A 15,284-nucleotide genomic window follows, 5' to 3' on the forward strand; every position below is an offset into this window, starting at 1 on the left:
ATGACTTAAGCCTGATAAAGAATTTATATTCCCTATGGAGTTTTTGAAGATTACTAAGTTACCAAACAGAGGAGATCAGATTTAGTAGTAAAACTGGCATCAAAAATCAGGAACAACTCTCTGCTAATACAGTCAGAAACTGTTCTCTTGCTTGCTTGCTTGTTTGCTTTCCTTCTTTTTGTCTTTCCCCCTTTTCTCCATTCTTTCTCCCTTTCCTCCTTTCTTTCTGCTATATCCCTATAGCTCTTCTGGGTTTACATGAGATGAAAATTAAGATTTGCATATTTTTACTGCAAATATTACTAATATTTGTTTACTTAATGTGAAAATACACATATACAATGCCTTTGGTAATCAAATTGATTAATTATATTGATTTAGTTATAGTTATTCAACAGAATCTTTTGCCATGTTTCCTGAAAACACAGGGGAGATAAATTCAAGGACCAGAATATTGGTGTTCATTAAGCTATGGCATTTCTCATTTAAATACAGGTTTGAAGGCTTTCTGTCCTAACCAAAGTCACCACTAAGACTGCCAGTATTGTGGCTACTATTTCCTCTAAGGAAAAAGCTTGGAAGTACAACACAATGATTATATGCTGTACTTTCTCCAAATAAGCACTTTTTAAAATGTTCACACTATTGATGAAACTTAGGTGCCAGTCTGTTGCCTATGGTTTTACACTCTGAAGTTTGCTTGTTTTTCCTGCCAAAAAGTATAATTCTTCTGCTTTAAGTGGTCTATGCCTTCCACTGCATTTCTTTGCAGACAGCAGCTCATAAAGCTGGACACTAGAAACGCACTGAAGTGAGAGTACCCATTAGGGTGTTTCTGAAGTACTGTCCTCTACAAGTACAGTTTTCACTGCCTCATTTCTAGACAGTTATAGTGTCCTCAGGGTTGATTTGCAATGTTAATAGCATAAGACTTTGTAAAAAATGGAAGCAAAATTGTAGCACATGCTGAGATTTTTGATAACGAGGATGTCTCTCAGAACAAAAACAATGCTATATTTGACTGCAGAGAGCAGAAACAATGGGAAAACTGGTATGTTGTTATGATGGTCTGGAGTTTTAGTCGTTTATTGGATTTCTGTGTATTTTTACTGTTCCAGAAGAAAATCAGCAATATCAGACAGAACCAAACCACAGCAATTTGTATTCATTTGAAAAAAATTTTGTTTTCCTTTAGCTGAGATTTATAAACATCCTCATACATAATCACTAGCATGTAAGAGAGAAAATGTTTCTCATTGACAGAAATGCTCTTTATTTTAATGCTGGTTTCATTTTCAGAAAAACTGTTCAAGAATTATTTGAAAGCTTCATTTTGGGAGGAACAAGGGATTGATATAACTATGAAAGATCGATTTATATGTTGATTATGTCTAGGTTTGATGGGAAATCAGACAAAACACTTTAGGAAACAAGGTTATCACTAGAGCCACACTGTGACAGTTCAATTCAGCATTTTGCATTAAAATTATCCATGAAAAAAAAGGGTTATAGCTTAAAGTTCCCTCTTTTAGCATGGATCCAAGAATGAATTTCCATGCTCTTGGAATTCTTGAGTGCCATGGAAAATACCAGAGAGCAAGTCTGAGAATCTGGTATTAGAAGGTTCTGTAGTGCTTGTATTTGAGCTTGCTACATAGCCTCTATATTCTCAGGTGTGCAAAGGTGTGTGATAAACTGGGATAATCATCACTAGTCAGGGAGAATTTAGAGAAAATACCTAAGAATTATGTGTTAACTTTCTAATGTAGATATTTACTGTGTTTGGATTATCTGATATAGCAGCATCCTTGGCTTTTCTGTGGATCAAAACAGGGACCAACCTGCTTTTTGAGTGTGGTGTATAAAAGCTGCATAAGTAATACTTAACAAGAAAGAGAAAATGTGTAGAACCATTGAAACATAGAATGGCTTGGATTGAAAAGGACCTCAAAGATCATCTAGTTTCAACACCCCTGCCATGGGCAGGATGAGCATTTTGCTCCTGAGTTACTTGAAAAATGCTCAGTAGCTGTTCATAATTTCCAGTGTACAAGAATGTATAAGGTGGCAGATCACAAAAGCTGATCTAGTTTTAGTTAGAAGATGTAATGTTTGTATGTCACCTATCTACTTCTCTGTCCAGGGGAAGGCAGTTTTTGTTTTGTATGTGTTTAGAGAGTTTTAAGGGTTTAATCCCATTGTTCACAGGAAAGTGAAGTTCACAGGAAAGACAGACATATTCTTCCAGAAACATATGAGAAGTGCCTAGTAGAATATAAAATAGTTTCTAAAATGTTCGTGTTAAACTACCTTCAATTTGAATAATAAATATTTCTGACAATTCTTTATTATGTGTTACTTTCTGACAATACAGGAAGTACATTGATATTCAAGAATCACATCTTTGAAAACTTCAAGGCAGAAAGAAATAGAAAGGCAGTAAGTATCTGTTTATATTAATCTCCATAAAAATAGAATTGTGCTCAATTCTTCAAGGGTGGTTCTCCACTTGTGGACTGGAGAAGAATATTGTTAATCAAATATGAAAAAAAATCTGGAGATAGATGCAGAAAAAAATTGGACTAGATGATCTTGTAGGTCCTTCCCAACCTTGTGATTCTATGATTGTATCATTTTCTTCCTTTTTTTTACCTACCCAATGTAATGCATAGTCCTTTGCAATCACAGGGGAAAATGGTTAAGAAAATTTTGGTTAAAATCTGAACTGTTCTGAGTTTCTCTTCCTAAGAATATAATTTTGTGTACTAGGAACCAAGAGAAAAGAAAAGAGACCTTTTACCCCAAAACAGAGATTGATTACATTTTGTTTATTCCAACTTGCATGTAGTTGTGCATTTGTATTATAAGACTATATAGGGTTTTCTTCAACTACAGTTGAAGGTGACAGCAGTCACACTGCAGTGTGATAATCAGTCATTGATCATCAGTAGTAACCAGTAGACCACCTTTTTAAGCATCTTTTTTGTGGATTTGATTAAACCTAGTAAGAGTAGCAATTCTAAGACCCTAAAGAAAACTGAAAAGAAGCCCCTGTGTATTTATATTTCATTATGATTTTGAAATACATTTTAATTCCTTGATTAGGAATTTCATGTATTACAATCTAGAAGTGATTGCTTATGTCATTGCAAGTTCTAACTCTTTAGGAAATGGAACAAAGCTCAACTTCTGTAGAAAAACCTTTCCCCTTTCTGTCTGTAAAATGGATGAAGATGAATGAAGAGAGGAAGTGCAAAATACTCCTTTGCAAGACTGCCAACAATCTGTCATTTCTTCAGAAAATTCTCACTTTTGAGTTTTTGCTCTCTTTTGTCCTGTGAAGCTATGTCCTACTTCCTCTTTTGCATCTTCAGGGAACAGAAAGGCTCCAAAAAAGAGATGAGAGCTTGAATGTATGTGGTAAGACCTGTGTTTTAAAATTAATGGGATCCACAGAGAGGAAAGTGCCATAGGCAGCAAAAGGCCATTTGCTTTCCTTTTGCAGGGAGAAAAGCTCAGCAGCATAAAAATTGTGCTGCTGTGGCTACTGCTGCTGTTCTCTCTTTCTTTCTTTTTTGGTCCCACTTCTCTGAGGTAGGTCCTAAGGACAATGGGCAGGATGTTGTTCCAGTGTGGTGGAGAACACACCAGAAGTTCAAGAAGGATGTCTAGTTCATGCATAGTTGTGAACCCATCTATAGTACAGTAAGGAATTGCTGCACCCCGATTTTTATTTATTTATTTACTGCTGCAGAAGAATCTCTTAAGTCATTCCTACCAAAATGTCTTTAATTATGCCACATCTGTTCACTCAAATTAAATTAATTTAATTTGAATTTAAATTCAAATTAAAAAAAAAAAAAAAGGAACCAAACCACCAAAAATTAGCTTGGCTCTTAGTAGGCAGTGGAGTATCTATTATACCATTTCACTTATGTGAAGATGAAGAAACTAAAGCCCAGAGGAAACTACCCTAGGACTGCTGAACACTAAGCACCTGTAGTTATCCAGGGATCTTTCTGTCAAAATACTCACTGATTTCTTTTTTGCAATTTCCTTCTGCAGTTTAACAGAAGCCCAAGCACATACATTTTTGCAAGATCCATTTCCATTGATACAAGTAATAAGGTTATTCCTGTCCCAGGCAACCTCAGGACTTTGTTAACAAGATATTTATTTCCCAGCTTTTCTGTCTAGTAATGCAGTTACTAGTTGCTAGTTACAGGATTACACATCTATTTTCAGGCTCTTTCCTGCTTGTGTTGTTTTCAATGTTTTTCATCTGATACCAAATGTCTAATCAGTGCCAAGCATAAGATTGACAAATGCTTACATTTTTAAGGCTGGCTCTCTAACAAGATCCTGTATGTTTTTATCACACTATACAAAACTACAGAAACTATGAACTAGAAGTAAGAGATGTGTAGACTCTGCAGTATACCCTACGAACTGAGAACAGGCCATTCCAGGTTGTTTTCGTGTTTTATTTTCTACATGCTGAAGGACCGTTCTAAATAAGAGAGCTGAGTACAATGGCTGTCCTTAGAAGGCAAATGGACAACCTTCCATCTTGCAATTAGATCCAGTACATATCTTAGTTCTTGACATTTCTGTGTAGTTTGACCCAAATTTAGTAGAAAATGCTTTACATCTTACTCTATTTTCTCCTATGAGGAATTATTTAGACTTTATGAATGAGTAAAGCCAAGAACAAGTTTAAGTATACTAGAAGTGGATATACTTTAATGTGGTTAACAAGGTTGTTTAGGATCAACTTTCAGAATTCTCCTCTTGGAGTAAGACAGGCAAATGCATTTTGTTTCTTCAGGGTTCTGTCTGTTTACCAGCTTCAGAACTTGTTAGAAACTATCACTTGAGGGCACTTCAGGCATTTTAATGTGCAGCCACTTTACTAGGAGCCTGTGGCAAAATACCAGAGTTTGATTTCTGGAGTAGTGAAATAAAGGACTTCATGTTAATTATTAATCTTTGTTCCTCTGCTAAAGAAATTTTGGAAGTTTGGTTGGATGGAGAGCCTAGTTTTATATAATAATGGTCCCAAAACTTACTTTCCCCATGAATCCCTCTAGTGATTTGCTACTCCATTTGAACTGTCACAAGGCTATGGGACTGGGTGGGATCCATCCAAGGATACTAAATGAGCTGGCAGAAGTGATTGTTAAGCTGCTTTCCATTATTTATCAGGTCATTCAGTATACTTGGAACCATTTGCCCCAGGGGTGGAAACACAGCCCAACCATTTGCCATGGGTTGGTCCAAACTGTATTGGAACAGGGTGGTGCTCCCAAACACCTGCAGTACATTGATGACATTATTGTGTGGGGTAATACAGCAGAGGAGGTTTTCACAAAAGGAGAGCAAATAATCCAAATTCTTCTACAAGCCAGTTTTGCTATTAAGCGAAGCAAAGTAAAAGGACCTGCCCAGGAAATTCACTTCCTAGGTAGAAAGTGGACCTCGTCACATCCCAACAGATGTGATCGACAAAATCAATGCCATGTCTCCACCCACTAGCAAGAAAGTGACACAGTCTTTCCTGGGTGTAGTGGGCTTTTGGAGGATGCACATTCCAAACTACAGCCTCACTGTAAGCCCCCTTTATCAGGTGACGCGGAAGAAGAATGATTTTGCATGGGGTCCTGAGCGGCAGCAGGCTTTTGAACAGATTAAACAAGAGATAGCCCCTGCTGTAGCCCTGGGGCCAGTATGGATGGGACAGGATGTAAAGAACATCCTCTATACTGCTGCTGGAGAGAAAGGTCCCACTTGGAGTTTGTGGCAAAGAGCCTCAGGTGAGACCCAAGGCCGACCCCTGGGATTTTGGAGTTGAGTGTACAAGGGGTCAGAAGAGCGCTACGCTCCAACTGAGAAGGAGATCTTAGCCATGTATGAGGGGGTTTGGGCTGCTTCCGAAGTAGCTGGTACTGAAACACAGCTCCTTCTGGCACCTCAACTGCCAATGCTGAACTGGATGTTTAAAGGAGAGGTTCCCTCCACCGATCATGCTACTGATGCCACCTGGAGCAAGTGGATTGTGCTGATTACACAGTGAGCGTGGATGGGGAACCTCAATTTCCAGGAATCCTAGAGGTGATCATGGACTGGCCTGAAGGTAAAAAGTCTGGAACATCACCAGCAGAAGAGGTGTCACGTGCTAAATGAAAAGAAATACCCTGTTCACTGATGGATCATGTTGTATTGTAGGGAAGCATTGCAAATGGAAAGCTGCTGTGTGGAAAGCTGCTGTGTGGAGCCCCACATGACAGGTTGCAGAGTCCACTGAAGGTAAAGGAGAATCAAGGCAGTTTGCAGAAGTAAAGGCTTTCCAGCTGGCCTTAGATGTTGCTGAATAGGAGAGGTAGCCAATGCTTTGTCTTTATACTGATTCATGGATGGTGGTGAATGCCTTTATGGGGGTGGTCACAGCAGTGGGAACAAAATGACTGGCAGCAGAGGGGTAAACCTATTTGGGCTGCTGAACTGTGGAAAAACATTGCTGCCTAAAAAAAAGATATGGTTGTAAAGGTGTGTCACACGGATGCACACGTGCCCAAGAGTTGGGCTACTGAAAAACAACCAAATAACCATCAGGTCGATTGAGCTGCAAGAATTGAGTTGGCTCTAATAGACTTGGGCTGGCAGAACAAGGGTGAATTATTTCTAGCTCAATGGGCCCATGAGACCTCAGGCCATCAAGGAAGAGGCACGACATATAAGTGGGCTAGAGACCAAGGGGCAGACTTAACTATGGATGCTATTGCACAGGTTATTCATGACTGTGAAACATGTGCCATAGTTAAACAAGCCAAGACGATCATAGAATCATAGAATCATAGAATTATCCAGGTTGGAAAAGACCTTGAAGATCATCAAGTCCAACCACAGCCTAACCATAGTACTATGTATACATATGTATACAGACCTGTGTGTGTAATGCATTCTAATTATTGTTTATTTGTATATATATATGTATTTTAAGCATGATATAGTGATGTAGAATAAGGTCTGGAATGTCATGGTTTTGTAATTTTTGCTATTGGTGTTCCACATCATAACATCTTGCAGAGCACAGAGAAGAACTACACGTCCCAGAGGACGTCGTGGTCAGAGAGGGAAATATGTCATGGAAGTGTTATGATTATGTTATGTTATGATGTGGAATACCAGTAGCAAAAATTGCAAAACCATGACAATGAGTTATTGGGAACAGACTGCTCAGGGAAGTGTTGGAATCACTAACCCTAGAGGTTTTCAAGAAAAGGGTAGGTGTGACATGGTTTAGTAAGTATGATGGTGATGAGCTGATGGTTACACTAGATGATCTCAGAGGTCTTTCTAAACATAATGATTCAATGATTCTGTGACTGAACATATAATGAAATTTCTTGCATTCCTTGTATTTTCCATATAGTTCAAGATACCTTCTCCAGGGTACTACTTCTGCACGCTTTCCTACATTGCCTAAGTTAGCCATTTTTCTCTACTCAATTCTATATTCTCTTCAAACCCAACATGTCAACTTTTTTTTTTTCTTTTTTTTTTTTTTTTTCCCCTCAAGTATCTAAAGAAAATAACACAGAATTCTTCCTCCTACCAGCAGCATGCCAACCATCCTTTCCATATTCTCTTTCTCACCCAGTTTCTTCTTGGCAGTACTGAAGACATATTAGAGCAAATACAGCATTCTGGTATATCTGTGTCAGCTGTTCTTTGAGTCTTTGTGGATACTCTCCTTTTAAATGTCAGCTCCTCTGAAAAATTCATACCATCAGAATTAATGTCATGATATCTCAGGTTATGATAACTCCTCAGTCAGAAGATTGCTTTCTACTAAACTTTTCTCAAAATAATAGGGAATGTGAGAATCTGAGACAATATCATGAACTTATTATTTTTGTTTCTGCTTTTATTACCAGACCATTATAATAGTAACCTATTCCAAAATCATTTTATTGAATGAGCTCTCTGTGAGACTTTTACAACTCAGTTTAGAGGAACAAAACTTGTTCTTTGCTTGGATTAAGTTTTCATTGCTGCTAATTCTTTGCCACCGCATTACTCATTTCATAATGAGTATTTTAACTTCCATTGTTCAGAACAAGAGAAAATGCGAGTACTACAACAGAAATGAATGAATAAAAATTGTACTGTATTAGAAGGATACATTTCCCAATCTGCTCAGGCAACTAGTACCTGCGTTAGTTTATCCTGAATGTGAACTTCCTTGCAGCAAATTCCTGCCCATATCGTTGTTTTATCTTGTGATGTGTCTGGGCACATCCCACTACTCTTTCAGATGAGGTCCCTGACTTGTTTTTCTCATTTGGTTGTTGCAGTTCTACAGAATACTTGTTTGGAAAGAACACTGAGTGGAATGTATCACTTCTCAGTGACTTTGCATCTTTGTTTTGCTAATTGTTGGTGAATGGCCTGTTAGGCTGAGTTAAAAGTTCACCAACCCTATCAGTTAAGTAAATGTACAGACCTTCCCTGAAAACATGTGGCCGCATCTAGATCTTAGATCCTCTCTGTGGGCAGGTGAAGAAGAATGATTAATTATAGCTAACAGTAGGCTATGAGCAATGTGAACAGTGCCAGAAAGAAACAGTGAACAGAAAGGTCATTTCAGCCCTCCAGAATGGTTTCATACTTAACTATGAGTGATGGAGAAGACAGGGAGAATGACAGGAGGTGTCCAGGCAAAGGTAATACGCTACAAGAAAAACAGAATAACAACTTTTAAACAATTATGTCAGATTTGGAAAACTCTGAGATGCCTACCCAAAAATATAAGAACAGATTACTAATAAGAATACTGTGATTAAATGTTAGAATAACATTTAATGTTTAGTAACTGTGATATTGCCCTAATTTGAAACTGTTTAGCATGCTTTTTTTCCCCCCTGTTTTGAACTGCTTTACAGCATATGCTATAAGAAGAAACTAAATAAGTTGACTGCTTTGCTAGATTTGCAAGATATATTCATTATTAATAGTCTTTGAAAAAAAATATTGTGTGTAGAATTGTTCAAAATGGATTCTCTTAACATATTCTTAAATATTCTGGTTGGCTTTATTGCATCACCAGCACAGAGAACAAGACACTAAATTCTTACAAAGATTTTCATCCTTTTTAGTTGATAAAACTAAAGTATATGAAACAACATTGAAAGATGCACTTCTTTTTAGAATAAAATGAAAGTAATGAGTGTCTTATCTTGAGTTGTAGCCCTCTCACCATGTCAGACTGAACAAGGCTGATATTAGTATGAATAGAGAAACACACAGTGGGCAAACAATTAAATACCATCATTCTCCCCATACTGTTTGTTCAATCCAAGTCCCTTTTACGTCTTAATCCAATTACCAGGTTCCATCATGTCACTCAGTCCTTATTGTCTTTGTTTGCCACTCTTGTACTCTGTCATTAATAGGGCATTACTTTGTACATACTCTATGATCACATTACCTAAGACTGAGATTATACTGTTTTTTGCTTCTATAATTGTGCTAGCCAGACTGTACCACATTTGTCTTAAGTTAGAGTCACAGGAAAAGATGATGATTTTTCTGGACATGGTTCTTTAAGACATTAGATCCAACAGTAGAAACTTGGGTTTGATTATATCCCCAAAACTGGATGTACTGAATTCAGAAACAGAAGCATATGTCTTGTCTAAAAGCAAAATTTTGTCTCTTCTGGTCAAAAATATTTGCCTAAATTCCTAGAAAGCCAGTTCTACTTAACTTCTACTTCTCATTTCCCATTTCTAACTTTTCTTTCCCTTTTGAACTGCCTCTCCTGTCTTTTATATTTTATGGTTTATTATAAGCCAGAAAGTCAAAGAAGGAAAGTCTTTTCTAGTTTTGGTTCCCAAACCACACTTGGTCTGTGATACAACTACAGAATTTCTTGGAATTTCAAGTGAGTTTTATGAAGTGTGTAATGAGCATACTGTAGGATTTAGAAGTATAATATGGTCAATTCTGAATGGAATTCAAGAAGTGAGAAAGCAAATTCCTGATACAAAATCAATGCCCTGTGAATTCCATTTATCTTCAAAAATCCGGATCATATTAAAGCTTTTCAAAAATATCTATCTTCTCAAACCTAAAACCAATAAATAAAATAGAACAGTGGCCCAACTGATTCAAAAAGTATTCTTGGAAAAGGAGATATAAATACTCTGATGTAAAATTGAGTAGAGATGTCAAGCATCTAAGTGATCTCCCTTATGCCCAGTCCAGTCCCATTTTTCCATTCATGTCAGTAATTATGGGTTGTAGATAACTACCACCAAGATTGCGGAAGACTCAAGATTTTTTTTAACGTTGTGGAAGACAGGATTAGCATTCAAAATGATTTTGATTAATTGGAGAAGTATCTTGAATAAATTCAAGTTAATAAAGCTTCAGATTTCAACAAAAGAATCACAAGTCCTTGCACAAAATATGAGTGTGCTCCCATCCTGCAGGGGTTAACAGGCACTTCATAGGAAATCACAAGTCTAATATAGGCAAACAAAGTGGTTCTACTGTAAACAATGAACCTCAGTCTTTACTAAAGAAAAAGAAGAGCTGCATATGAGTAACAAAACAAAAATCTTCTATCTTGGTTGGCCATCGCAGTATCTCAGCTGGAGTTCTATGACTGCCTTTTTCACCATTATTAGAAAATATAAGTACAAACTGAAGTAATTAAAGAAGAAAACATTAAGAATATAGTGCTTGGAGGACATGCACCTTCAGGAAAACAAAGCAATGACAAAAATCCCTCCAAAAATAAAATCAGTACTGCTCTGAAGAGGGAACAAAGAGTAATGATAAGGAGACATTTAACCGGACTTCAAACATGGAAAGAGTATTATGAGGACAACGATCAGTTATTCATTAGTTGCTGTTAAGCAGTTGCTAAAATAATAATAATAATAATTTATAGCAAAGAAGATGCTAATCAACTAGTAAAGTATAGACACTGTAAAGAGTAAATCACAGAAGCTGTGGAATGTTCTTCACTAAAGGAAGAGTGGAAAATTTGTCTTAAGCTGAATCTGAGGCAATTATCTGGATTCATTACTAGGGAAAATGTAGATAATCATTTAAGGTCTTTCCTGTTCTCAACTTTAATGATTCTTTGACAGTTTCACAGGAACCCCTAGATGGCTGCAGCACTGTTATGGCTTGTTTGCTTCTTCCACCGTGCCTCTGAAGTTTCCTTCAGGTGTTTGTGGTTCAGATGTCGATCTGATATAATTTAGATATGCTTATAAGGAATGCACTATATCTTAAACGCTCAAAGCAATTTCTAGGCCATGTAGATAATCAATATTCCATGTTGTAAAATGTTAAACGTATTTCTATTTTTCTGTCCCCAAAAGAGAGTTGGAACTTTTTATTTCTAGAATACAGTAAATGTATCATGACTTCACTTCTTCCTTACCTGTTTACAGTTGTTCTGAGGATTTAAGAGAACTTTTCCAATTTACTATAAGATTTAATTGTTACATTATAAGAATACTTTGTTTAAGCCATCAAGTGTATTCATTAGAAAACTCACTCTTCTCTTGGAATATATTTGATGTGGATTTTGTTAGAATGAAACAGATTTTGTAAAAAACCCAAAAAATTAAGATCTGTGTTGTTCATGTTGAAGCATGACTCAGACAAAGAGATAACTGTGTGGATCTATGGTAGGGCTGCCTGTTGCAGCATGCAAGAACCTAACTATGGTACAATGGAAGAAACACAGCTTGGAGGAATGTGTATGTCCATGATCCCTCAATCATCCAAGTAAGAATACTACTAAGTGAGAATGAGTTAAGATTATTTCTCTAAAGCTGTGGCTCTGAAGGCAAAATGCATTATGTTTAATTATTTCCATCTCATCACAGAAGTTAATACTGGGTTGTGAAAGTAAGACTATCCTAAATAGTGATGAACCCACAGATAGATTAATTCTTTCAGAACTGTAGCCAGCAATGATCCAGCAAAGTGTTTGATCACCTGACTTTCACACAACTGCAGGTCAAAAAGCATATTACACATCAGTGAGGGAAAAAGTACATCATTTAGGCTTCCCATTTTTCTGAAATGTGAAATAGTTTATAAAAACATTAATCTTCAAAGCTGCTACCACTGTTCTTGGTGGAAACAATATATCAGAGTCATAAGTTCAGCAGCTTTGGCTCTTAGCCCCTAATATAGCAAGCAACACAGATGAGCCTGCTGACATGATCTACACCAAGTGAAAAACTAGCAGTGATCATGTCCCTAGCATTACAGTGCTTTGTTTTTAGTGTATGTATTATCCTGCGTAATATCATTAAAGACCTGGTTCCCCGACACTGTAGTTATTTTGTGAATATCAGATTAAAAAAAAAACAAACAAACACAAAACAAAATACACAAGGGATTTTCTATCCCTTGTAATGAAACAAAAGGCTTGAAAACATCACATCAGGCATTTGTGAAACCCCAGAATAAAAAGTCCCCAAATCCCTTTAAATAGAAACCATTGTGCTTTTTTTTAGCTAGTCTTAACAATTCCTTGTGACTCTGATCAAGAATTATGAATTTTCAGAGACGATCCTCCCCACTGTTGAGTGGACTACCAAGAAAAGAATTATGCAGTTCCCTGATTTACGGTTAACTCTGTCAGTGGGTACCAAGATTTGCATTCATTCTATTGCATGAACTGTTTGTCTCAGAAGAAATTCTCTGGCCTTCTAACAGTAAATCCTTTGCACTGAGAATGTGCTTCACTTATTTTGTTTGCAGTGTTGTTGAGGTAGGTGCGTCTTCCTGATATCTGATATCCTGAACACTGTTGTAGTTTTTATTCGCCTTTGGTTGTTACCAAATCAAAATCTGGGTCATGCTGCTGGCTTTTTATCATCCTTTTATTATAATGTGGGTTTGTTTGTTTTCTGTTAGAATTTGGCATTGTTAGTTATTCCTTCTCACCTCTTTTCCTCCTTGGAAGTAGTGCTTCACACATTCTGGATCGTTTTCCTGTACCTTACTACTCCTTCACTTTGTGTTGCTTTGTTTTCATACTTCTTAGTGAAATAGCATAAAGGCTGTAAAAATAATGGAGCTTCTGAAGAAGTTATTACAATGGTAAAAATTGTCATTAGTTCAGTAGAGGACATACTAATTTGACAGCGTATCTGTGGTATTTCCATAGCCCTCACTGCTATGATAGTAAAGCCCTAGCAGAGAAAGAGTTCACTCTTTTTCTACAAAAGAAGTGGCTCCAAAATTTCACCTGTGGTGTTTAATGATTAACACAAAAGCACTGATGCATCTTCTGGCTAAATAGGGGAACATGTACCATGAAGCCATATCTTAGCCTTTAGTTCTTCTTTAGGCTACTTAATAGCCTTGGCATGTCTTGTGTATTCTTTGTATCTCAAATTATACCTGCTAAATGAGAAAAATATTTATCCTTTTCTTTTTAAAAATGTCTGTCTTTTTTCTTTGGATAGAGAACTTGAGAGACGGAGAATGTCACTAGGGTGTATCTGTGTAATGCCTTGCACAGAATCCCAAGGTCTGTCACAGTAAATTTGAATATAACAGCATCTTGTAATTCATTTATATTGCACCTGTGCTATAATGTATACTCATTACTGATGCATACTTACCTTCCATAAAGTTTATCCTGAAATGTCAATCACATATATACGATCCCCACAAGTCAGTCACACTTCATATGAGGTACATGTACTTGTAAGGACACGGTTTCCATAAGTTGAACCATTCTAAATCCAAGCTACTGCAGCTTTCTTTCACCTCTCCTGAAAGAATATTGCCCTCCTGACTTAAGGAAACAAACTCTATAATCCAGAGTTGGGTTATAAAGCAGGTATGTTTATTCCAGCGCTGCACAGTGCCGGGTGCAAGGGCGATAGCTCCTCCAAACTTGCACACCGTAAGGAGAAAAGTGTGTTACAGATATTGGTCAAGCTAATACATAATCAATAGTCTCCTCCTCAGTTTGATTACATATTCATTACATTCCCTATGGCCCCATTCCTCACAACCCCATTCCCTCATTCCCCCTGACCCCATTCCCCGCAACCCTTGCCATTGTTTTGGGGTGAAATTCTTCTTCTGTTTTCTTCTTGGTGTTATCTGCTGTTCTCCCATGTCAGCATCATCTTGCCCGGGGATATCTAATCCTTCTTCTTGTCAGAGGTCTCTGGACAATTTCTTCTTATCTTTATTGCCCTCTTCTCTGGTTTTATTTTGACTAAGTGTCTGTAATTCCCCCTTTCCCTGCACTTTTAAATGTAAACTATCTACAGTTACCCTTTGTCTTGGTTTCTGTGAAGTTCCCCTTTCCCTTTCTATAGCAAAGTGTTACCTTGCCTCCATTTTGGGGCTTTGCTCACTCTTCACTCCCACACTCTACTCTTCAGTACACAGCTGGTCTGAATGAAAGCCTATCACCCTAACTGCTTTTGGATCAGTTGGATCAGAATGCAAAGATATGTATGAAGTTATAGCAGTCGTAGTGCCTATTTTCTCATATGTCTTATTTCATCCACTTTATGTGCGTTCACACCAGTAAACATCTTTCTGGTCACATAAATAAGTTTGATATTTGTAATGTAACATACCTTTTGGGGGGAAAAGATCACTTCAGCTTTTGTGAATTCACTTTCTATTTGTTCTCAGTGGGAAGTATTCCAGTAAATAATGACCCTTACACCTGTACTTCCTTGGAATCCAACCTCCAGACTCTTAAAAACACTTAACTGCAAAATATTTTAAGCCATCTGTATCTACAGTGCCAGTACGAAACAGATAAAGATGCATTACATTGACATCTAAGCTTTATTGCAATTATTAAAAGAACTGTGTTAAAGCTTATGCAACTGTAGCTTGCAGCCTCATGTTATTGATCAGGAAGCTTTGAGCTAATATCCTACAGGCCGTTAGAATTTAGGATATACTTCTTTGGTTCAAGAATTACAGAAAATTCTTCAAATAATTGCTGTCCTATGAAATTAGATCGAAATACTGAAGAATAATTTGAAGGCACAAAACAATCTGTTTTAAGAGACTTGACTATTTTAAAGTATATTCTTTGGTATAGTAGAAAAAAGATATTCTAGAGGAAGAGGTCACACATGTAAGAGATCTCTTTGGAGATGGAATTTCCTGATCTAATACTTCTTTTACTGCAGATTGTCATTAGTAAGAAGAAATGTATACTACAGGTGTCCTATATATATACACATATCATATATAAAAGA

This window comes from Coturnix japonica, chromosome 3 (assembly GCF_054131305.1).
Source record: "Coturnix japonica strain WE chromosome 3, WE-NBRP24, whole genome shotgun sequence".
Lineage (NCBI taxonomy): Eukaryota > Metazoa > Chordata > Aves > Galliformes > Phasianidae > Coturnix > Coturnix japonica.